The sequence below is a fragment of the Phodopus roborovskii genome, unplaced genomic scaffold (genome assembly GCF_943737965.1).
Source record: "Phodopus roborovskii unplaced genomic scaffold, PHOROB, whole genome shotgun sequence".
Lineage (NCBI taxonomy): Eukaryota > Metazoa > Chordata > Mammalia > Rodentia > Cricetidae > Phodopus > Phodopus roborovskii.
The window spans coordinates 32,239,066-32,263,979 of NW_026126407.1; the positions used below are offsets into that span (position 1 = coordinate 32,239,066).

The 24,914-nt window shown below is 39.3% G+C and overlaps 1 protein-coding gene across 2 annotated transcripts in view; it reads left to right on the plus strand.

Moving 5' to 3' along the window:
• The window catches only part of Sgcd (sarcoglycan delta), a 510,909-nt gene that overhangs the window by 422,996 nt on the left and 62,999 nt on the right, over positions 1–24,914 (plus strand). The window lies entirely within an intron of this gene.

Genomic DNA, 24,914 nt, shown 5'->3' on the forward strand with positions numbered 1-24,914 from the left:
TCTGTGCTTTGCTGAAATGGCCACAGCCACAGGGGAGCCTGTATTCCCTTAACAGAAACACATTCTCAACCATGAGAAATAATACCACTTCATTCCCAAAACCTATGTATTTCTTCAAAATGAATACTCCCTAAAGATAAAGGGAAATACATTGAGAAAAAAAAAAAAAAAAAAGAAGGAAATTGTTAGGGAATGAGAACTCTGCCCCCTAAAAAAGAATCCCAAATAAGGTGGAGCTGTAGTTTACAGGCCAGCTGCCCTGCATGTATGTGAGCATGAATCTATGTGCATACATGTTTATACATGTGTGATATCTGTACTTTCACAGTTACTACAGCAAGTCTCACAAAACCAGGACATAGAATCAACTTATTTGTGCCTTGATGGATGAGTAGATAAAGAACATGTGGCAGATGTGTGGTGTCACTGAATTTTTACTCAGAAATTGCATCAGAAAGAAGGCTTGTCTCTGGAGAATAACAATTCAGGATTTTGGGTTTGGATAGCCTGAAGCAGTGTTCTGAGAAAGGCATGGGAAGTCTGAGTTTAGATGGGCCATAACTATAGAGAAGGTAAAGAAATAATTTGTCAACTGACCTGAGATGCCCATAAAGTTAGAGGCCAATCACCAAATAATGAACATCCTGAGGCTTAGAATGCAAAGGCATTCTGATGCTTCATGTGAAAGGTCCACATTTTAGGTAGCAGTTGGAGTCATGCCTAACCTTATGGCCTAATGGCTCCCTGACTTCATTTTGTAAAGTTGTATCAAAACTGCTTTTATAATAATAATTATTTTGCAACACAAAACCTGTAAAAATGATGATAGAAATATATGACAGCATGGATGAAGTCAAGTATATTTTACATTGAATGACATAAGCCAGACACACAAAGACAAATAGTATGTGATCTCATTCATAAGTTAAACCTAAAATAAGTAGACTGTATAGAATAGTGTAGAATGGTGGTCATTATAAGTAAGAATATGGGTATTGGAGATTGAAAGAGCTTAGATAATGGGTGCCAAATATGCATTATATACATTACACTGACATCTGTTCTAATGCTATACTGTGCAGTATGGTACTATAATTCACAGCGCATCACATGTCTTATAAAGAATCTGAAAAGATGAATTCAGAGATTAACATCACAAAAAGTGATCACTGTTTAAGAAGATACAAAGGCTAATTACCCTCATTTAATCATTGTTATATTATATCAAATTAGTATTTTCTCCTCATGAACACATAAAATTAAAAAAAAACATAGCAAAAGGGTATTTCTCAATATATCAGTCCACACTGGAGAGCTAGTTCATGGAGAACATAGGACAATGTTAGTTCCTAGTGTGCTGAAGCTAAGCTTTCAGTGTCTGCTCAAAACCTAAGAGAAAACCAGGAACTTGCATTAGAATATGAATGCTCTAAAATTTCTGAGGAAATGATAGTGTAGTGCGACCACATAAAATTATGGGCAAAATCCACAGATGATCAAAGTTATGTTTTCTGATAAAAAAAAAATTAGCCTCATTTCATTTTGTTGCTGTGATTTAAAAACACACGCTGATCAAAAGCAACTTGGGGTGGGTAGAGTTGGTTTGGCTTACACATTGGTGGCACAGTCCATCATTGAAGAAGTCAAGGTAGGGACTTGAACAATGAGTCATATCAGAATCCATGGAAGCATTCTTCTTCCTGGGTTCTCCTCTAGCTTACATGCTTATGCTTAACTAGCTTTTTATACAGCCCAAGACCACCTGCATAGGAAACCGTGCTATGCACAGTGGGATGGACCCTCCTACAACAACTAATCAAGGCAGTCCCTCACAAACATGCCCACAGACCAGCCTGATTTCGATAATTTCTCAACTGAGGCCTTTCCTCTCAGATGATGCTAGGCTCTGTCAAACTGACGCTTAAGGCTGACTAGGACAGGCATCGTAAAAATATTTCCATGTGTATTCTTAGACTGTTTTTGTTTGTTCCTTTGTCCAATTCATGGTAGCCTGAGTCCAGTTGAAAATACAAAATGTCATAGTTTAGCCTTTTTTTCTTTCTAGAATTTGTTTTCCTCATTGGCATTATCTTAGGGTTTCTATTGTTTCAATGAAACACCATGACCAAAAAGCAAGTTGGGAAGGAATGGCTTTATTTGGCTTAGATTTCCATGGCATTATTCATTGTTGAAGGAAGTCAGGACAGGAACTCAAACAGGGCAGGGACCTGGAGGCAGGAACTGATGCAGAGGCTATGGAAGGGTGCTGCTTACGAGCTTGATACTCCTTGCTTTCTTAAACTACTGTATTACAGAACCCAAGACCGCCAGCCCACCAGCTGAACCCTCCCCCCACCCCCCATTGATCACTAATTGAGAAAATGCCTTGCAGCTGGATCTCATGGAGGCTCCTTCCTCTCTGATGACTCTAGCATGTGTCAGGTTGACACTAAAACAGCCGTTGCAGGCATCTTGTAGCATGACAAGACTTTTGACACTGCAACATGACTTTGTAACCTGCAAAATTTACACACCATAACAAAACACAAAGCAGTCAGATTATAGTATATGGGTATGCTTGAATACACACACACACACACACACACACACACACACACCAATCTTACAATAGTTTAAGTAAGTTTGTGATTTGTGTTGAGCCCTGTCTCTAGCTATCCACAGTGGTGAGCTACAGGGTAGATGGTGGATATACCTGTTAGACAAATGGAAAAGATTCACACTTGTGGTTCACAGACTAATTTGGACTAAACTATCTGTGTATGTTTTCCTTTTTTTTTTTTTTTTTTTTTTTTTTCATTTATTGAATAGCAGCACATTTTACTGTATTCTGCAAATTGATGCTGACTTTGCCTATGGAGCCAAAAGATAATGAACTTGAAGCCCATGTCCTCTGACCTCTGTTGCCTTATTCCCACTGTGTCTTTGGACTCAAGGAAGCAGAGTACACTAAATGAGACTCCTGGACTTGTAAAAGCAAGTAAAGAACCACAAACTGTCCTATTGCTAATGCAACAAAGTGAAAATGGCTAGGTTCTATGAGTCAGGAACCCACTAAACTTACTCTATGATCTTGGTCCAAACATGGAGCCCTGGCATCTACAGAAATCCAACTCTCTTTTGGTTCTAGATATCTATTTTTTATTTTACTCTAACTTCTTATTGTAAAAATAATTTTAAATTTAAACATGATTTTTAGACATATACAGATCATCTCCCTTACTCATTATTCTCTAGTGTCAACATCTTAAAGTCCTATGATATCATGTTTTCTAGTGAGATTTGTTTCAGGAGATACAGCCATCTATCTCATCAACCAATAATATGCTATTAAAAGAGCTCTATAGACAGGAGCTGGTAGATGTAAGTGAATGGATCTTTAAAATTCTCTGTGTAGCTAAATTTGGATATTTGGGGGGGGGTGGGGGTTCATTTGATAAAACACACTGATTTTCTCAGAAAGTATTATTAATGGGAAGCAAGTTGAGTCAGAAGACCCCAGAACCTGGGTTTTCTTTTAAAATAAACAACTTAAATAACCACAGCACTCCTTCACCCAGATGATCAAACATCAGAAAATTGTACCCATCTCTGCATGCTTTTCCACTAGAATCACTCCCCCATACTTGCTCTCAGCTGCTGCAGTTTGTGTTCTTTATTTTTGGTTTTGCTTGCTGGCTTGTTTACAGAAAACAGTATTGGGACTTCAGGCATTTCTTCCTTGGGTGTTCCAGTAAAGGAGAAATAGCTTCCTCATTGCAGAGTTTTGGTTTATGGCTTTGCTCTTGCATGAGTACGGTCCCTGCCTTGCAGTTTTTACTGAAAATGTTTCTGTGTAATTACCAAGCTGAGGTCAAATACACAACAAAGGGCTGCTTCTCACTGTACTAATAAGGGCTACAACAACTGTGAAGGTAAGGGGGTTCAAGCATGCTGACTTTACCCTGAAGAGTAATTCTGAAATAATGATACAATGCATCTGGATTGGAAACTATACTCAAAAAATACACTAAGCACTGAACCTGTTCCTTGAAATAAGAGGAACTCACCTGGAATAGTAATTGGATTTTAATAAATTCACAACTCAGGGTGTGAATATGTTCAATGTTCCCTTGTTCGGATTCTTCTGATCTCTAGCTGTTCATGATCTGAAGTGGGAAATGGGCCCCTCGGCTTTGCATATGTATTTTCTCTGAAAACAGAAAGGCTGCCTTTGAGTGCCCATACTGCTCTGGGGGCTCCTTGTGACTGTGAAGCCTCCTTAGAGGATCCTGAGCCATAGAGGATCAGGAAGGAAAATCTGAGATCAGAGACACCAGGGATAAAGAAGTGAAAGGTGGAGACAAAGTTGTGTGGGCTGTGATATTTAGACAACTTTAACTAGCCCCCACATCTTAGAGAACCCTAAAAAAGACAAAGAACCAAGAAGCTAAATACACTTTATTTTTTAAAAAAATCTATTTCACATTCACTTAGAACAAGGATTAACCTGATCAATCACCCTCTCTCCAAAGATCGGAGACCATTTATAAAGTAAAGTTTGGATAGTTACTAAGGAGTCATGTATCGAACATTTGGAAGGCAGGTGTGAATAAAATGATCTCTAAGCTGGTTTTCAATTCAAGGGGGAATGTAACAGAAATATAACCTAAAATACACTGCAAGGTGATAATTGCTAGGACTGAGGTACAAATCAAACTGGTAGAAACACAAAGAATGATAATATCTGCCTAGGAACATTAGGTAAGGTTGCCCATAGCAAATGGTGCTTAAGATATGTACAAAAGAGTTAATGACTTAGTCTTAGGATTGAAAGGGAAAGGGTGTCTTTAGCCCCTTGTTTTAAGGGACAAATAACCCAACCTTACTCTGTGGCTCTCCACAACATTCCAGGACATTTATTAAAATGTGATTTTTTTTTTTCCTTCTGGTGGCTATGTTGTTTACTAAATTGTGGAAATGATTTCAAATATGGTTGCAAAAGACATGAAATACTTTATTAAAGTTGCTAAAGGTAACATATCCCATAGTTTGGGGATAAAAAAAATAATTTCAAGCATGTTGTACAACAACTGAAAATGCTATTACTTTTAGGATTTTTTGTTTGTTTGTTTCAAGTATTGTCAGTGTTCAGTGTCCTATGGATAGCATAGTCTATAGGTAACATGTGAGAGAGTGTGTGTGTGCGCCTGTTTTGTTTTTTAATGTAAAATAGAAAAGCTAAATTACTTTGGGTATGTGTAAGATTTAGAATCTGTGTACATCACAGGGAAACTAGAATTCAATCAAATCAGGCTCAGATAAATTGACAAAAGTAAATTATTTTACTTTCTATTGTCTGTGCCTAACTAAAGCCTGACTAAATTTAGGTTGACTAACAGTGCTTTATAAAATCTAAGGTACCAAGGTAGTTTGACTACAGGATGGGTATTAACCCTCCTCAAAGCCACAATACAAACTATCAGATGATGTCTTTCAGAACTGGAAAGGAGGGAGAGAAGGAGAAAGGCATAGAATGAGCTTCTTGGCTGAGGATGTGTGGTGTGTAGAGATATACCACAGAATATTCTTCTTGAATATTTTACAGATATCTTCCAAACTTCACATCCTCCTTTCCTTTTCCTTCATTTCCCAGAATCTCACACACTTAGACTGTGGTGTTTTGTTTTTGCATATGTGATATTCAGAACCATTTGACCTTATAATTTAAATGAGAAATTTAATTTAAGATGTCTGGGAGGACCAGAGACCATTACAAAGTATTGGTTGGATACTTACCAAGGAGTCATGTAGTAAAGACTCAGACTGCAGAGTAAAAGTAAAAGAAACATGAGTGACATCAACCTTGATCAACAGCTTGCACTCCAGAAGTGTTCTGAAGTTTTCTGAATTTGACCCCAATGCTGGCATAGCTCTTAAGCTCTCAAGTTTAGGTAACTAAAACACCAAAAAACAAACAAACAAACAAACAAAACCAGAAAATACAAGCTCAAAAACTTTTAGCTTTGAAGAGGAGGGGCAGTTCTGTATAATCAGGGCAGACAGCTCAGAATGGCATTCCCAAAGTTCAACATATTTTTTACCTGTAAAAGTTTTTAGCAAATGATGGAGGCCAGTAATTATTTTTCAATTAAAGACAAAACAATAAAGGTAAACAACTACTGTATTTAGAGCAACTATTAACATTATAGATAAATGGTTAGTCCTACTAACATTCTTTGTTAAAAGACAATCCCATAAATTGGGCAATGCCACTGTGTTGCTTTTTTTCCCCATTTGCTGGTCTTCATGAGGAGACAGGAATAAATTGGACAAAGGGAAAATGATGCTTCAATAACTAAGGTAGTTCCATCATCACCCTTGACTTATCTATCAATCAAAAACTCCTTAAAAAACTGTGTTGGAAGCCAGGTATGAGGACATATGTCTGTCATCACAGTGCTTAGGAGGCAGTAGCAGGAGGTTTGCAGCAATTCTGAGGCCAACCAAGTTTATGTAGCAAGTTGAGCTAGTCAGGGCTACATAGGAGACCATGTTTCCAAAAATAATATTGTAAAGAATGCCAAGGGATTTGTTCTTTGAAGACACCACCTGTGTGTTCCACATCTATTTCCTTTCTATGTTTTAATTCTCCCACTGGGAGCTATGGAAAGATATAAGTCAGCTGACATGGGAGAAATGATGACATAACATTAGGAAGGTATCACTTGGAATGAAATTGGAAGCCTGTCTGTCCTTATGCCTTGTCAGTTGTGGGAAGAAGATAACAAATGTCATGAAAGCATGGTTTAAAGTAATGACAGCTCTAAATGAGTGAGGAAATGGCTAATTAGATGGGTTTCAAGGAAAGTCAGCTGACCCTGGCATTGCACTCCTTTAATTGCAGCACTTGAGAGACAGAGACAGGTGGATCTCTGCAAGTTCAAGGGCAGCCTATTCTAATAGGAAGTTCTAGGTTAGCCAAGGATACATAGAAAAATCTTGTCTTTTAACAAAAGGGGAAAAAATTAACTACAAAATGCCATTGCCCTTTTTGAGACAGTTGGAAGAAACCATAGTGCAAAGTTCTCCCACAAATGCCCTTCCTGTGTGTCATGTGGCTAAGGAAGAAATGCATGAATCTTGAGGAAAGGAGGAGATAGGTTTTAGAAGGACCCACATGAATACACCCCACCCCACCCAACCCTAGTTTTTTTTCCTGGTACTAAAAATCAACCAAGAGTCATATATACTAGGCAAGCATTCTACCATTGAATAGCATTCCAGCTGTGTCCTGTTTGGGAACGTAGGTAGTAACTGACGTTGGAGGTGGACAGGCTTCCAGGAAGATTGCTTGGAGTGAGGCAGATTGGTTAGCTTTCTAATTACCATGGCATGTTACCTGTTAGAAACTAAAAGAAGGAATATTTATTTTCCCATAGTTTCCATCCATTGTGGCAGAGAGGGCATGGTAGAGAAAAGCAGTTAACATCTTGATGGCCAGGAAACAGAAAAAGAAAATACAGAATAGGCCAGGGCAGTCTATAGATTCCAAGGATATGTGTCACAGTTATGTACATCCTCTACCTTGGCCCCATCTTCTACAGTTCACTGTCTCTCGATAATACCACCATACTATGACTTTGTCAAGAAATTAGTCCAGTAATTAGGTCAGAAGTCTTCAGATCCAGGTACTTTCCAAGAGGCCATCAAGTCTGGAATCCATGAAGCAATGGGAGGCACTTTATACTTAAATCTTAATATAGGCTGAGACACCAAATAGTCTGGCCTGGGACTGAAACAGGAGGCCTGCCCAACTTTATGACCTAGCAATACTAACCACCCCTCATAGTCAGTATGGCTAAGTGAGCATAGAGATAACCAAACAATTCAGTCTGAGCTGCTACTCAACCCTGAATCTCACCAGAACTACGTACATGTTCTTGGAGCTGAAATTCCTGTGTTCCTCTTACCAAGAAGTCCCATAAATCTTTTCCCCTTTACAGTATTCCAAAGAGGGAAGGGAAATATGGAAAACAGATTATTTAAGGAAAAGCTTTTGTTTTGGACTCATAGAAAGGTCACCAGAATAGATGCCATTTGACTCCTTCCCAACAATTCATGAGGATAAAGTTTGAGAAAAAATTAATCAGACAAGAAGAATGCCAGTTGCTTTTGCTGAATGAAGTAGTTTGTCAGTTGGCCAACCTTCCATGGGGAATGACTTGCAAATCCCACTGTCTTTCAGCTGATGTCGGCAAGATATAATAGCTATGAGTCTTTCTTTCTGAATTTTGTAGGAACCATGGAAATAATCAAGAACACAATCTGTCAGAACCCACCATTGTAAGCCTTGTCATAAGCAATATCCATCAGCTTACAAAGCTTAAGTCAGCAAGGGATGAGTCCAAATATGCTATTCTTCCCCAAAGTGGTTTGGGTATTTTAATCTTTCAAACTAAACCACATATAGGAATGAATGACAAGAAAAACATCTCTCAAGCCTCTCTCCAAGTCATTATCTGACATCCCTGGGGTATCTGTGATAACTAGAGCCATCGAAGGCATGCTTGAAAAATGCTACTTTTACCTGTCACAGTAGGCCCATTTCCATCTCAGCATCAGAGAGAATGAAATGACATCACCACCAGCATCCCTGACAATGTGAATTTACTTAAGAATTAAAATTATGTATTTTAGATTAACTTTTAACATGAGGAAGTAAAAAGTAAAAATTGACTCCAAGGAAAGCCATCATAAGAGGGTATAAAATTGTACTTTTATACTAGTTGTCAAGACAAATATACCAACTCAAAAGTAAGCATTGATATATTTGTCTTTCAGAGCAGGGCTACCTTCTGCCTCCAAAGATAGTACAGCAACTTTATTGTTGTTTTTGTCTTGATTAAAATGTCAGCTGCTGTCATTTATTATGTAAAGTATGTAGAATATATTGTTCTGTTAGTTCTGAAAAACACACAATTGCCTCTGACTCCTGTTTTTCCCTCCTCTAGAGATTGTCCTGCTGGGTATATAGACAGAAAATCTTGCTTAATTACAGCCTTCATGGTCTTGGCTTGAAGCCAGCCTTGTTTGATTCCAGTTAAGACCTTTTCAAAACAAAGAGTAATGGGAGGTTAGCTGAACAAGATGACAAGAGATTTTACATGAATTCAGTTGAGAATCAGAAATGAATTAAAAACAAACCAGCCAGTCAATCATGGTTTCCTTTCTCGTGCCCTCTTTGTAATCCAGTGTTGTCCATAGTTTGTTAGAATACAGTGGACTGTACGTGAAAGTAAGACAAGCAGATCTCAGGAACACCTGGACAAGCTCATTGCATTTCCTAGCCATGGTCATGCAGTTGGACCAAATGTAGATGCATTATCTGCTTTTTTTTTTTTTTTTCTTATGGGTTTCTCTGACATGATGATGAAAGTTCAAAACATAGCTCTTAGGAGCTGGAGAAATAGTTCAATGATTAGGAGTTCTTGCTGCTCTCCCAGATGACCCAGAGTTAAGCTGACCATCCACGCTCAATGGTATACAACCTCCTATAACTCTAGCTTCAGGTGAACTGATGCTCTCTCTCTTCTGGCCTCTATGGCTGCCCCCTACACACATGGCATATGTGCATACAAATGTGTATGTGTGCACACATATAAGTAGTTCTTAGAAGTCCCAGCCAGCCTTAGTATAACCTATGTAGTTATGGTTCACTTCTCTCCCCCACCTTCTAACATTCTCTTATATTGATTTCTCTTCTTGGCCATCTATGCCTTCTGTCTCTTCCCCTGATCCTTTTCTTCCCGTTTTCCTATTACATGTTTCAGAAGTCGTCATTCTATAATGTTGCCCCTTATTATACCCTGCATGAATTACATAGATGTACTATCTCTTTTATTTTGAACTATAGATTATACAAATGATAGTTTCTTTCAAGTTATTTAAATTAAGGTCTGCAGAGACCCACAGCCAGACTTTATGTAGAGGAAGTGTCTAAATTGAAGGTCTCCATCAAATCCCTACCCTCAGAACTCAGAAAATCCTGCAGAAGAGGAAACAGAAAGATGTTAAAGAGTCAGAGGGGTTGGAGACCACCAGGAGGACACAGCCCTCTGAATCAACTAAGCAAGACACACATGAGCACACAGAGATGGAAGCAGCAAGCACGGGGCCTGTCTGGGTCTGTACCAGGGCCTCTGTGTATATATTATAGCTACTGGGTTAGGATTTTTATGGGACACCTGACTGTGAGAACCAGTGGGTCTCTGACCCTTTTGTTTGTTCTTAGGATTCTTTTCCTTCTATCAACTTCAATATGAAAGTTTTTGCTTCATCTTATTATATTTTATTTTGTTGTATTTGGTTGTTATCTCTTAGAAGCCTGTTGTTTTCTAATGAGAGACAGAACGGGGGTGAGTCTAGAGGGGAGGGTAGGAGCATAAAGGAGTAGAGGGAGGGGAAACTATAATCAGGACATGTTATATGAGAAAGGAACCTATTTTCAATTTAAAACACTTAAAAAAATAAGTTGGTGATTCATATATCACTTCAATTTAAGAACTAACACACCATGGGATCTCTTTGAACTGGAGAGATGGCTCTGTGTTTAAGAGTGAGAATTGCTTTTGCAGTTGACTGGAATTTTTGTTCCCAGCATCCAAGTCCAATGGCTCATAGCCTGCCTGCACATCGAATATCTTCAGAAGCCTCCTGGTCTGCACAGGCACCCACATGTGCACATACCCACACAGACATATATGCATACATGATTAAAATTAAAATAAATGTTTGCAAATCTATTTTGTATTCATGAGGAATTAGTTGAGTGATAGGCTCTGGGATACAAAGATTCTGGGATTTCTGGATGAGTTAACATTCATTTGTCAAAATTTGTATGTCTCCCCTCTTGGGCTGGTCAGTTTCCCTACAGTATTATCTTAACCCATTGTTTGAGACAACTTTACTGGTCAGTATGTTTGGAGCAGTGGGAAACTGAGAGATTTTGCTTTAGTTTTACACTTTTGTCTCGTTTTCAGTGTTTGCTACTTTCAGCTCTCCTGTTTTGAGAGAAGCCAGAGTTGATCTCAGTCTTCCTCATTATGGATGACTTGGTTATAAGATAAAGAGTAAAGAAGGTCCTAGAGGGTGACAGTTTCTTGTGGCCTGCTCCCATTAGCCACCTGATTATAGCCACACCAGATACCCCTTCATCACTGCCATGCCTGGGCCAGCCAAGATTGTACACTTTGGATTATCTTGCAGTTTGGGTTTTATTAGACCCATGGACTCTCAACTTTCAGCTTCCTGATATTTTCTAATGAAGTTATTATGTGTTGGCTTTTTGTCTCACTTCCAACTTGTAATTGACATTTTCTTTTTTACTTTTACCTCTTTTATTTTTCTTGTGGGTTTGGGGCTTTGAGAGTTCCATTTTCAGTCACTGCATTGTCATTTTCCAAGGGAGGCAACTGCATATAGCATATCTTTCAGTCAGAAGGTCTCTACCTCTGTAGGTATTAGCCACACTGCCCCTTTCATACAGTCTCTAGAAGGACTTAGAGCCTTCAAGGTGTCGTTCTCTTGGTTTAAAACTAACTTTCATCCCTTTCTTCTGGGTAAGTCTATTCACTTTTAAGCTCTGATCTTGACCATTTTGGCTAACCCATGATGGTCTTCCTCTTCCAAAAGCACACCTCACCTTACACCTAAACTTCCATCTTCTAGTTGATTGACCAAGATATGTTCCACTTCAACTATTGCTCATGAAGGGATCTGATTACATGAATGGTTACAAATCTACTACCCTCAAAATCAGACACTTAGCCAGCAAATAGATCAGTAAATTCCTCCTATACATTGTTTAAGAAGGAGCACCATCAGGACCTCCCAGCATAGTCAGTCCTGTCGAAGCTTCTAGTAGCCACATGTTTTCATTTTTCTTTTCATAATAAGCCACCCCCAAAGTAGTTATTTCATTACCCTTTCATCCCAAAGCAGTCTTAAAAGTTCATGTAATTTTTATGATCATAGGTTGTATAATAGGCACATCTCAGAGAAGCACCTAACCTACAGAACTTATTTGTTTCTAAGCCACAGATGTAATTTGTAAATGAATTCCACCACCCTTTCCCCACTTATATCTTTCATTGCTGTTTCTTGTTCACATGGGAAAAGAAGCCTCTAGTTCTTTGAGACGCTTATTTTCACAAATATAACCAAGCCAACTGATATTTTCTTGTCTAGCATCAGAGCTCAGCTACAGTCACTCTAGAATAACAAAGGGCTGAGAAATTTGAATGCTCTGACAATCCAAAAACCATACCCCTAACCTTGAGTGGAAAATAGATGCTAATAAATTCAGGGTGTTAAAAATGTGAATTATAGTCATTTCACACTTGGTGGCAGCTTCATGCTGAAGTAATAGCTTGCAACTTAATTATGATGCTTGTCCCTTCTTTAAGTACAGATGACATTCCTCAGATAGAGTTTTGCAATGACATCTGAGTAACAGAGTTGAGTCTCTTAATTAGTTATTCCTGGTGGAGAAAATTGACTGCGTACTGATTAAAGTGAAGTATTGACGCCATTTCTAACATGATGCATCTGTCTATTAGTTTATGCCCCTCTCTGGTCCTCGTGCAAAGCTCTTGGGGGAAATGATGGAAATGCCCTTCAGCCTTTGCATGCAGATATAGACAGCAAATGTGCATGATAAGTGAGGTAAACAGAGAACAGAAGGCTCTAGGTTTCTTCTGATTGCTGTGTCCCTGCAAATGGCTCAATATCACTTTGAGGAACATTTGTGAGACACACAATCATAATGGACATGGTCCAATCAGAGCATGCAGGAAGCTATTGTTCAATATTGCATCCAAAGGATAGAAGTCAGGAAAGGGTAACATACATACCCTCTGTCACATTCTCCGGTTGCACCAGCCAGGCACTAACTAATGAAGACTAGAATATAGCCCTCTCTGTGTACAATGCACTATTCTCACAAGTGTGTTTTGTTCATTGTGTTAATGACCTAGTGAGGGTTGGAAACAAAAGCTATAGCTCAGCAGAAGAAACTGATCTGTAATTGTCTGAAGTGCGAGGGTACCTCCCCTGACAGTTCTCAATGTGAATCACTCAAGACAAGGTCACTGTCCTATCACGTCTGCTGTGGAAATGTGAGGAGGGGAAAGAGGGGAAATTGTGGTCAGGATGTAATAAGGGGGGTAAAATGGATCAGACTCAGAAGGAGGGAATTTTTTAACTAAATGGTTTCTGCCTCTGCTCCAGAGTGAAGTTTCTATATCTTAGGATTCTAACTACTGTTCACAGAAGTTTTAGGGCCTCTCAGAGAGTTTGAGTTCTGTGAAAAAGTCTACCATTGTGTGGTTGAGATCAGAATCTGTAGTAAGTGTTGATTCCCCTCCGGTCCTTATTCTGTGGATATTTGGGGGTCCTTATTCTGTGGTTATTTGGGGAACAATTCATGGTTGTATAATGGTTTATAATTTTCAAGTATTTTCACAACTCTTTCGAAAACAAACAAACAAAATGCGATGCTAGAGGCATTGATTTCGTTCCTGTACAACAGAAGAGGAAGTCTAATAAGTGATTGTGCCTTTATTTGTTTTGTTTGTTTGTGAGAGGATCTCCATATATAGTCCTAGCCTTCTGGTTTCTAGGTCCTAAGATAACATGTATGGGTCTGCTATGCCTAGAAGTGTTTATGCCATGCTGGAGAATGAACCCAGGGCAATAGTTTTACCACTCAACTGGAGAACACTTTTCTAGTCTTGCTTGATGGTATTTTAAAGGTGTCAGGAAGTGGGCCAAGTGTCAGCTGTGGAAGCAACATGTGAGGTCTGAGTGTTGGGCAGTTTTGCTGCCTAGTAGCCTGTGACTTTGACCAAGTTTCAATTTGTGAAAATTGTAGAAATGGAATAAGAATGAGACCAAAACTCAGAAGGAGTTTATGAGATTTCAATGGCACTGTGTGTGTGTGTGTGTGTGTGTGTGTGTGCACGCACACTCACTATCACCTAGACCATGGAGTATAATAAGCATTCATTTCAGAGGTTTTATTGTTACAAGAATACATCATTACTCATCCTTGAAAATGGTAGGGAAATCTATCCTGGTAATTTGGAAATTTGCCTGGAGTATTTATATGCCTGTGGGATAATAGCCAGCCATGGGTTAATAGCCTGTTTTGTACAAGTCAAGGTAATAAGACACATAAAAACAAATGTGAGTTGAATAATTTGCCAGGTTGGTCCCAAAATCAAAAGTGAACTCTGACCCTGCTTAAACTTTCTCACTGGAAAGGCACACTTTGTAGCTGAAGGCAGGATAAAACCACATCTTTTCCCAAGGAGAAGCAATTCGAGAAATGCAAGCTCTCCACAGACACAATGCTAAGCATTGTGATTATAAATGTAAAGATTTGTTTTATAAGCATTCATACTGGAGAGAGCTATTGAACATTTTTCTGAGTTTAGTTCCAGTATGGTGAGGGATGGAGAGGTGATAGCATTTAAAAGAACACAGTGCAATCCTAAAATTCACAGGGAAATGGATGGAAGTAAAGAAAACCATCCTGAGTGAGGTAACCCAGCCACAAAAAGACAAACATGGTATGTACTCACTCATATATGGATTTTAGACATAGAGCAAAGGATTACCAGCCTACAATTCATACCACCAGAAAAGCTAGGAAACAAGGAGGATCCTAAGAGAGACATACATGGTACCCTGGAGAAGGGGAAAGGGACAAAATCTCTTGAGCAAATTGGGAGCATGGGGGAAGGAGAGAGGGATTTAGGAGAAAGGAAATAAGATGAGGGGAGAGCAGGACACGAGGGAGCAGGAAGAGTGAGTCAGGGAAAGAATAGAGGAGAGCAAGAAAAGAAATACCCTAATAGAAGGAGCTATTATATGATTAAAGAGAAATCTGGCACTAGGGAAATATCCAGAGATCTACAAGAATGAACCCAACTAACCATCTAAGCAATAGTGGAAAAGCCACTTTTCATGCCCTTCCACAGTAATGAGATTGATGACTACCAATATGCCATCATAGAGCCCTCATCTAGTAGCTGATGGAAGCAGAAGCAGACACCCACAGCTGAACACTGAGCTGAACTCCTGAAATCCAGTTACCTACCGAGAGGGAGGAGTGATAAGCAAAGGGGTCAAGACCAGGCTGGAGAAACCCACAGAGACAGCTAACCTGAACAAGGGGTAGTTCGTGCAGCCCAGTCTGATAGCTAGAAAACAAGCATAGGACTGACCCAGATCCCCTGAATGTAGGTGCTAGTTAGGAGGACTGAGCAGTCTATGGGGCCTCTGGTAGTAGATCAGTATTTATCCCTAGTATACAAATGGATTTTGGGAGCCCATTCCACATAGAGGGATACTTTCTCAGCCTAGGCACATGGGGGAGGGCCTAGATCCTGCCCCAAATGTTAAAACAGATTTTGAAGGCTCCCTATGGAAGGCCTCACCCTCCCTGGGGAGCAGAAAGTGCTGGGGTATGGTGGGGGTGATAAGGGAGAATGGGAGAATGAGGGAACTGGGATTGACATGTAAAACAACTTTGTTTCGAATTTAAATAAAAAAGGAAAAAAAATAGAAAAGAGAAGCTAGGTTTGGTATTACATTCCTGCAATTCTAGTAATAAGCTGAGACCCATAGAATTGAAAATGCCAGGCCAGCCTTGACTACAGAGTAAGATCCTGTCAAAAAAATAAATGGATACATACAAAGATACATATATCTATATAGGATAAATGCATTACTACATACATGGAAAATGGAAAGAAATAGCATGTCAAAATGTGTTAAAAGTCTGCCAGCATTAGAGTGACTAAATGCCACCCTTCCTGACCCCTGAAGCCATTCTCAGGATGGTGGTGGGAATCTAAATTCAGCTCTGCACAGGACAACAAAAGGCAGAAAATCCTGGGAACAAGATGCCTCATTGGGGTGCATTTTATTTTTTTGCCAATGTCTGCCAGCAATCAATAGCCCTCTCCTAACCATGGCAGGAAATGAAATGAAAACATTAAACTCTAATGAGATTTAATTTTTTTCATATTGAATATTTCATACTATCCTAGAGAGTGCCCATTTAGTTTTGCATGCATCCATAAAGTTTGCACCTCGTCATTATATTGTGCCTTTATGAGTTAGGTTGTTTTCCCTGCCCTGATGGCCATAATGATTACTTGCCTTTTTATATGGCTTAGACAGATTTTTATCTGATAAACGTAGGAGGCTGCAACTGTTTTTTGTTTGTTTGTTTGGTTGGTTGTTTTGTTTTGTTTCCTTTTTATTTTTTTGACACAAGATCTCACTAATTTACCCAGGAGGACTTGCAAGTTCTCTGCTTCAGCCTGAGTAGCTGGGATTGCAGACCTGTGGTCTTAGGTCAAACAAACTCTTATTTCCTGGTAACAATTTACTGCTAGGCCAGACTCCCCTGCAAGATGTAATGTTCTCCCACTGTGGTTTTTGTAGGCAAATTAATTGTTTGGTGATAACAGACATTTGGACACCCCCTAGAACCATTTCAGAGTAGTAATTTTGAGAAAGCTAGTGTCATATGAGTGCTACCAATGAAGTCTAAGGAACAAATATCACACAATAAAAATCCTGGTTCCATGGGCTTTCTGAGACAGCACTTGACACAGGATAGAGTGGTTTTAGCCTGGAACCTGAAGAAAGCAAAGCAATGCCATCTCTTTAGTTCTTCAACACTTTCAAGACCTGCATGACTAGCTTGATGAGATCAGGGAACACAGACAAGAGAAGAAAGGAACAGGGAAAATGCCTTGGGGTGACACTTGACAAGGGAATCCATTTGACCAGCTTTGAAATGACATTTGCTGCCAGAATCTGTGCTTTCCAGACAGAGATTTGTCTAACTGAACTTTCCATGCAAGCCACATAAATGTAGCCCAAGTGAATGTACAGCATCTACTAGAATTTGAATATCTGCCATGTGTCTGACATATGATCTGGGAACAGAGTAATGAACAGAACAAACATGGTTCTTGTTCTCATGGACTCTCTGTTTCAGCATGAAAGTCCCTGAACACCTAAGCAAAGGGGTTGGCATTCCATTCTTTTGCCTCACACCAGTCTAACTCCTGTACTCATCTTATCATGTTTATCTACACCCTAGGAGAGACAAAGGAGTTGTGCCTAGTTTATACCTAGAGGGTCAGAGGCTCATGGAGGACTTGGACAAGGACATTGAGGGATGCAGGGAGTGAGGGGGGTTCTCTGCAAATGTCATAGCAGGCAGCAAAATGATCTGCAAAGAGGTGAGAATGAAAACTCAGATCAGATTGACTTTGTCAACCCGGATCAAAACTTTTAGAGCATCTGATGCCAGCATATTTAAAAAATACAGTAAATCTTAGGAAAACGTTTCCAAGTAACAGTCATTCCAATTCCAGGTATACAATAAATCTTAAGATTGTAACTATATAGAAACTCCGTTGCCAAGCACATATGACCATGAATACAGGTTCTATAGCTCAAGGGCCTAGGATCTAGTGTTGTCTCTGACCAAGAGTGCATAGAGGTTAGCAGACTATACAGTGCATGTGACATCTAAGTTTGGGTTCTGTTAACTGAAAGCTAAACATAATGGTCTAGAGAGGGAAGAGTTTGCAATAAATATTTTGGATGATGTTTACCTCTACAGATAGGTCATTAACAATATCCACTTGCAGACTTGTGGGTGGAAAAACGGGTATTTTGTCTTTTGAGAAAACACCCCTGCATGTTTAACATTCCTGGTTTCCCTAGTGATCTATGGGCACAAGGACCTTTTGTCCCACCCACAAAGGGGAGGAATTACTTACTTGCCCAGCTTTAACATTTATTCTTTCTACTAACTCATACCTGCTCTCAGCATGAAAAGAAGATATCTTAGTGTCCTGTTAATTTTCTTGTGCTATTACATGTATGTGTAGATGCTGTCTGGGCCTCTCAATAGGAATAGTTACTGGAAAACAGCAGGAAAAGCTTCAGGTTCAGCTTTCTGCTCAGGGCTTCACTGAGTCTCCACTATCTGTGGCAGTGAGCATACCATGGATAAATGCATGGAAGTACGAATGAACAGGGCATTCTCTTGAGCCTGATCCTCTTGACAGTGTGAAAGCATGATAGGCCTATCCAAAAATGAGAGAAGTAACAGTCACCAGAGCCTTTGACATAATCCAATAATTAATAATACTAACACTTGTAATAATAATAACTACTATTGTATTAATTTTACTCTCTCCTTTAATATTTGTCTCCATTTTTAACAATATATTTAATATTCATTTTATATCCTGGCTGAAATTTACTTTCCCTACTCTCTTCCCAGTCCTTCACTCTATACCCTCTCCGTTTTTATCCCCCAATCCACTCCTTCTCTGTTTCTGTTTAGGAAAGGGCAGGTGCCCCATAAGTATCAACAAAACATGTCATATCAAGTTTATTAAGACTAAGCACCTCCCCATGGATTAAGGCTGGGCAAGGTGACTCAGTATGAGGATAGGGTCCCAAAAGCCAATAAAAGTGTCAGAGACAGCCCCTGCTCCCACTGTTAGAAGTCTTACCAGAGAACCAAGCTACACAACTGTAACATATATGCAGAGTGCCTGGGTCAGTCCCTTACAGGTTTGCTGGTTGTTGGTTTGGTTCCTGTGAGCCCCTATGAGCCCAGGATAATTGATCTATAAGTTTGCTTGTGGTGTCCTTGACCCCTCTTGCTCCTACAACCCTTTTCTAAATAAAGAAACAGAAAAAGATACCAGAATATGGAAAGATCTCCTGCACTCAAGGACCAGTAGGATTAACATAGTAAAAATGGCATCTTACCAAAAGGAATCTACAGATTCAATGCAATCCCCATCAAAACTGTGGTAGGCCACAATTCTTCACAGACCTTGAAAGAGCAATATGCAACTTCATATGGGCACAGGGGAGGGCAGGATAGCTAAAACAATCCTGTACAATAAAAGAATTTCTGGAGGTATCACCATCCCTGATTTCAAACTCTACTAGAGAGCTATAATAATAAAAACTACATGGTATTGCCAAAAAAGCAGACAAGTTCATGAATGGAATCTAGTCAAAGATCCAGATGTAAGTCCACACACCCATGAACACCTGATTTTTGATAAAGAAGCCAAAATTATACAATAAAAAAATATTTGCTCCTTTAATGAGTTGTAAATTCTAAGCTCTTGATTCTGAACCTGTTGTTTCATATTGGAACCATGTGAGGCATTTAAAAACAACTCTGGTTTCTAATTACCCATTCCAAAAGAATGAATTAGAATCTTTAGGAGTTAGAGCTAAACATTAGAATTGCTTAAAACATGCCTGGTGTTTTGTAATTGCAGTCAAGTTCGTGAACTGAGGCTAAGACAGATATAACTATGTAAAACCTTAATTGGCAAGCACACTGTATTTCATAAGCTGTGAAGTGGTACAAAGCCCAGGAAAAGACACTCAGAACATGTTGATAAGTCAGTAGGAGGAGAGGTGGGAAGATTGGGTGGGGGTGGGGGGGATTGAGTGAGTGAGTGACTGACTGAGTAGATGAGTGGCAAATGCCATGACTAGAGCAGTTGTTGGATTTAGGTATCAGAGCAGTAGTATTGGATTGTTGTTCACAGCTAACCTTGTGAGTCTGTATAATCATCAGAGGCTTTAGATAAGTGTATGAGGATATGAAAATGTAAACAGAAAACTGCAAGGTTCTCACATCATCTAGAAGTGTAATTCTCTTTGTTTTCCATAGCATGTGTTCATCTCTGATCTTGGCTCAGTTCCCTCTTGACAACTCAGGCAGTCATTACATCAGAGGTAATGGTTCATTCTTGTATCTTCAGTGAATCATGTTTGTCTGAAGTAAGCAAAGATAACAAAGAGGAAATTACAGTTTGTGTGGGGTGGTACAAATGCTTGTAAGCCAAGCAATGAAAAGGGAAGTTTCTGTGAGCAATTTAGAATTCCCTGTCATTCAGAAGTAGGAAATGATGTACAGCACAGGTAGATGCCCATTCACACTATTCACATTTTAATTGTGGGGTGGGAGAGAAAGATACTGAAGTACCTTCGACACCTGAGAGGCTCACAATTCCCTTGTTATGATGTAGATTATACCCCTGGATAATTTAGCAGGGTACCAACACCACACTGAGCACATTAGATTTTTATTTTTATTTCTATTCAAATAAGTGCAAGTGAGGCTATGCATACAATAGGGAGTGTTGGAAAAACTGGCAGAGAAAGCAGCAGTGTGTGGGGTTTGGCTAATTCCCTAACACTGCTCCATCAGTGTGTTACTTGGATGTCAGTTAAGACTATTATGTCATCCAGTTAGTTATTCCACCCTGAAAGTGATGGATGCAAAATTCGTTTGATCAATCCTGGGAAACATAATGTCCCTTATAAGAACCTCTGACTGGTTTCATGCTCTCTTTTGGCTTTGAATTTTGTTCTAGCAATGTACTTGATCTAAAACTAGATACCCCTACTATATTTTTTTATCACTTTTGTGAAGTTACAGTAAGTACTCCTTCTCTCTGTCATTTCACCTTTGTCAAAAAATTATCTTAATATTCTTGTTTTAATTGTTTGAGAATTTCATGGGTATATATAATGTGCTTTTGATAGAATCTACCCCATCCCCTCTCTTCCAGTTCCTTCTCTGTCACTTTCATCACATTTCCTCTTAAATCCTTGTGCTCTAAAATAAATTAAATAAACAAACAAATAAATAAATAAAAGCAAGCTCCCGCTTAGTGCCACCTGTATGTATTTGGGTATAAGACCATCTATGAGATCATAGACTGCCTCTCAGAAGCCATATCCCTGAATAAAAATGATTCTGCCTCTCCCTTCATCCAGCAACTGCCATTGGCTCCTAAGCTAGGGGTGGGACTTTGTGAGCTCCTCCCACACCTGTGCTGAGATTTGGGTTGTCTTGATCCTGCGCAGATCTTGTGCTTTCAATCACAGCTGCTGTGAGTTTTTATGTATGGTGGCCTGACATGTCCAGAAAACACTGCTGTGCTGTAGTCATTCATTACCTTTGACTCTTCTAGCATTTTTGCCTGTTTGCCTGAGCTTTGGAAGGAAAGGAAGATGCTAGAACTGTATCCCATTTAGGGCTGAGTTCACCACAGTCTCTTATTCTCTGAACATTGGTTGGTTGTAGATGTCTTTAGTACTTATTATCTTCTGAAAAACACAAGCTTCTCTGATGAAGGCTGAGAAAGGCACTGATCTGTGGATGTAAAGACAAATATTTAGGGGAAGTTTAGTACAAAGCAGACAGTAATTCTTGACAGTCTTCCCTGGAAACTGTGATGTACTCAGTCACATGGTCTTGGTCCAGTCATCAGCACTGGCCATGAGTTACAGCTTGTGGAGTGGACCTTAAATCCACTCATAAGTAGTTGTTCATCCCATGACATTCATGCCACTATTACAGCTCTGGGCTTATCTTGCCAAGCTAAGCTAATGATCCATGTAGCTCACAGGGTTCATAGCTGGGCAAGACTGTTGTTTAGTCTTCTTTCCTTGTAGCATGTACCACTAAGAAAGTTAGGTGAAATGAAGCTACCATGTCAATATCAGCTTGCTTTCTATACATCCTATGATGTACCTATGTAGTGTCTTCAGCAATAGCAACTTTCTGTCAAGTTCCAGAAGATAACCATGAACAAGAGCAATATATATATATATATATATATATATATATATATATGTATGTATGTATGTATATATGTATATATATATATTCTTAATGTCTATGATTTGAAAGACCGTCTACATACACATTGACATGTGTGCCACCTATAAGGAAGGCATGACCTACACCTCTCTGAAGGAGCCCCATTCTGCTCCAGTCTATTCAATAGTACACAGGAGGGATTTATAACTCAGCACCACCCCGAAATGGATTCTAGCAAAAAGATTCTGTTTGTACATTGCCATGAAATTGTTGGAGGGTTTTACTAAAAATTTTGGGAAAGCAAAACAAGCTAAAATTTAATAGTAAACATTCTTCGTCCAGAAAGTCCCCAGGTTACATTTCTAGTACACACTCATCTAGTTCTTCCTTTATAATTCATTTCTCTTCTCCACTTCGTGCTTTTGACCTCTTTCCCCCCATTATGATTCTTTCTGGTGCTCATCAATATAGTTGCCTTGTTTCCTCTGCCTCCTACAGAATCATGCCTTGGGGTCTTACTAGAGCTGGAGCTGCACAGAAAGGTTTGTTTCCAACAAAACAGAATCGCTTCCCTTCAGAGGAAATCAGGGACACCTATGTAGAGTTTCTGTAATTTTTCTTCCAATATGTATGCCTTGAGTAAGAATTGTTGACTATGGTAACATGCTTGTTTCTCTTTCTTTCCTTTACTTTTTAATTAGTGTAATAGTGCTTATATTTATGAGGTAGTGTGAGATGCCAATACAGTTACACAATTTGTGTCAATTGTGTAGCATATACATCTTATTCCCTTGTGAAGGCTTGTTAGTATTCTGATTATTCTGTGGGGTATAATACATAGTAACACTCATAAAGAAAAGAATTCATAGGAGCCCTGGATATTATCAAGTCTACTGCTGTTGTATAATAAATAGGGAAATCTTGGTCCAAAGATATGGAGTCATTTCCCAGGACATAGCTACGTTGGGCAGTAAACACTAAGAATATAGCCTTCTGACTTCCCAGCTAGGGGCTTGCTGGCATTGAACTGTCTTTTTATCTCATTTAATCTACTTCGAAGTTGATCATATACCACTGTAGAGTAATTACTATTAGATCCTGGAGCCATATGGTCTTCCTCTATCATTGATTACCAGGCACTTGTCCTCTCCAAGCTTTGTTTCATATTTGGAAAAAAATACAGATGTTAATACTGCTAAGTAAGAAAGTCCAAGTTAAAATGGACTCAGAGTCAAAAGGTTTTTAATTGTATAACATCCTATATGTCACTCATTTAAGGAGTATACATTTCCAGCATGTGGTGACATATTAAAAATGTGAGTCTTCAAGCCATGGTGTCACCTCAATGAACACATTAACTATTAAGTTTGAAAATTAAGCATCCACCACAAAGGAGAGGGTAGAAATACTTTGGTAGAAGAAGCAGGTCTTGGTACCCAGGGAGACATGAAAATGCATGCCTCATACGTTGGAAGGGTTATCAACATGTTTCCAGGGCATTTGGATTACAGATAAGTGGTACTGGAAACAGATACAGAATTGGGATGGTGACAAGATTTTAATGTCACACAGGTGTTTGTAACCTGTAGGTAAATGTAGATAACCAGCCCAACTGTAAAATAAAAGCATTTCTACTATGTTAACCATGAAATAGAATTTCAAATGTTTCACTATTATCTGTGTTCTTGATTTGTTTTCAATTTGAGGTTTCTTTATTGGTGAAAAATAGTGTGGTCCTAAACTGTCTATCTACAACTAGATTACATCAAATGAGGCTGCTTCAAAATGTGCTCTCACCAGGTGAAAAATATACTCCCAGCAGGCTTTTCTTTAATGAGAGAGTACCATAATGAAAGAGTTTACCTTAGCTAAATATGTGTCACTGGTCTCTGTGTCTAAAGAATACTGTATCAATGAAGAAGGGTTAAAGCAGTGGTTCTCAACCTTGTAGGCTATGATGAAACCCCTTTGACAAATCTCTGGCTCCAGAATTATTTACATTACAATTCATATAAGTAGAAAAACTACAGTTATGAAGTAGCAATGAAAATAATTAGCTTCTGGTAACAAGCTACTATACTGTTGTTTGGGGGGATGGGCTTTTGCCAGGAGGGAACAGGAGAGGGTCTCCCTGGTTGCTTTCTGGAGACTTGGGCAGTTCAGCCATTCAGGAAATCCTTATTTGGCGCTTCTGTGTTGTTGGACAGGCCTGTTCATTGATTCTGTGGGTCAAGTCTCTCAGAATGTGATGTATGAGATCTAGAGTTCAGGGACAGGACTACGAGCTTTTTAACTGCAGCAACTTTAATATACGCTAGTGGAGCTGGAATTACCGCGGCTGCTGGCACCAGACTTGCCCTCCAATGGATCCTCGTTGAAAGAGTCCTGTATTGTTATTTTTCGTCACTACCTCCCCGGGTCGGGAGTGGGTCAGTATCAAAAAACAAAAACAAACAAACAAAAAAAACAAAAAAAAACAAAAAAAATTCAGTGTAAATTTTTGTTCCCCAAAGAATTTTATTCTTGCTACCTCATGTGATGCCATTTCAAATTTTACTAGACAGCTCCAGATAATTCACTGGATAGTTAGTTCATATGCCAAAGGCAAGTACTTTCTGGAGAATTCTGGAGCAGGCCCAGGCCCAGAGCCCAAAGTGAGGAACTTCAAGTCACCCACTGCTAAATTACCCATGACAGAGTCCCATGTGGTGTTTTGACTACTTCCAGTCAAGTTCTTATTTCACAGAGTTATCTGGAGAGGGCAACAAGAAAGGTCCTATGAAGAAGCCAGGCAGTTGTTCTCAGCTCTGAAATTCTAGCTTTGTCAACCAGCCAGGAGACCCTAGTTACTCCCCTACACCCTAGGAACCCAGATGGCCTAGTTTTAGTGGCTGGCCTACAGAAATCCTCAGGAAACAGTTGTGTGACAGGACCACTTGGCTATTTACAAAACAATAAGATGCAGTATTTTCCTGGCTGTTCCTCAGGTATCCCTAGTTCTCAAAAATCAATCCATAAATGCAAAATTCTTTACAGCCTCTGCCAAAAAAGGCAGTATCTCTGGGCTACGTGTTAGCTGGCTTTACAATTTAACACAGTGAGCAAGATAAAGAAGATGAATGCAGTCTGGGTAAGGGATGTTCAAGTACTAGGCAGAAACTAATTGGAA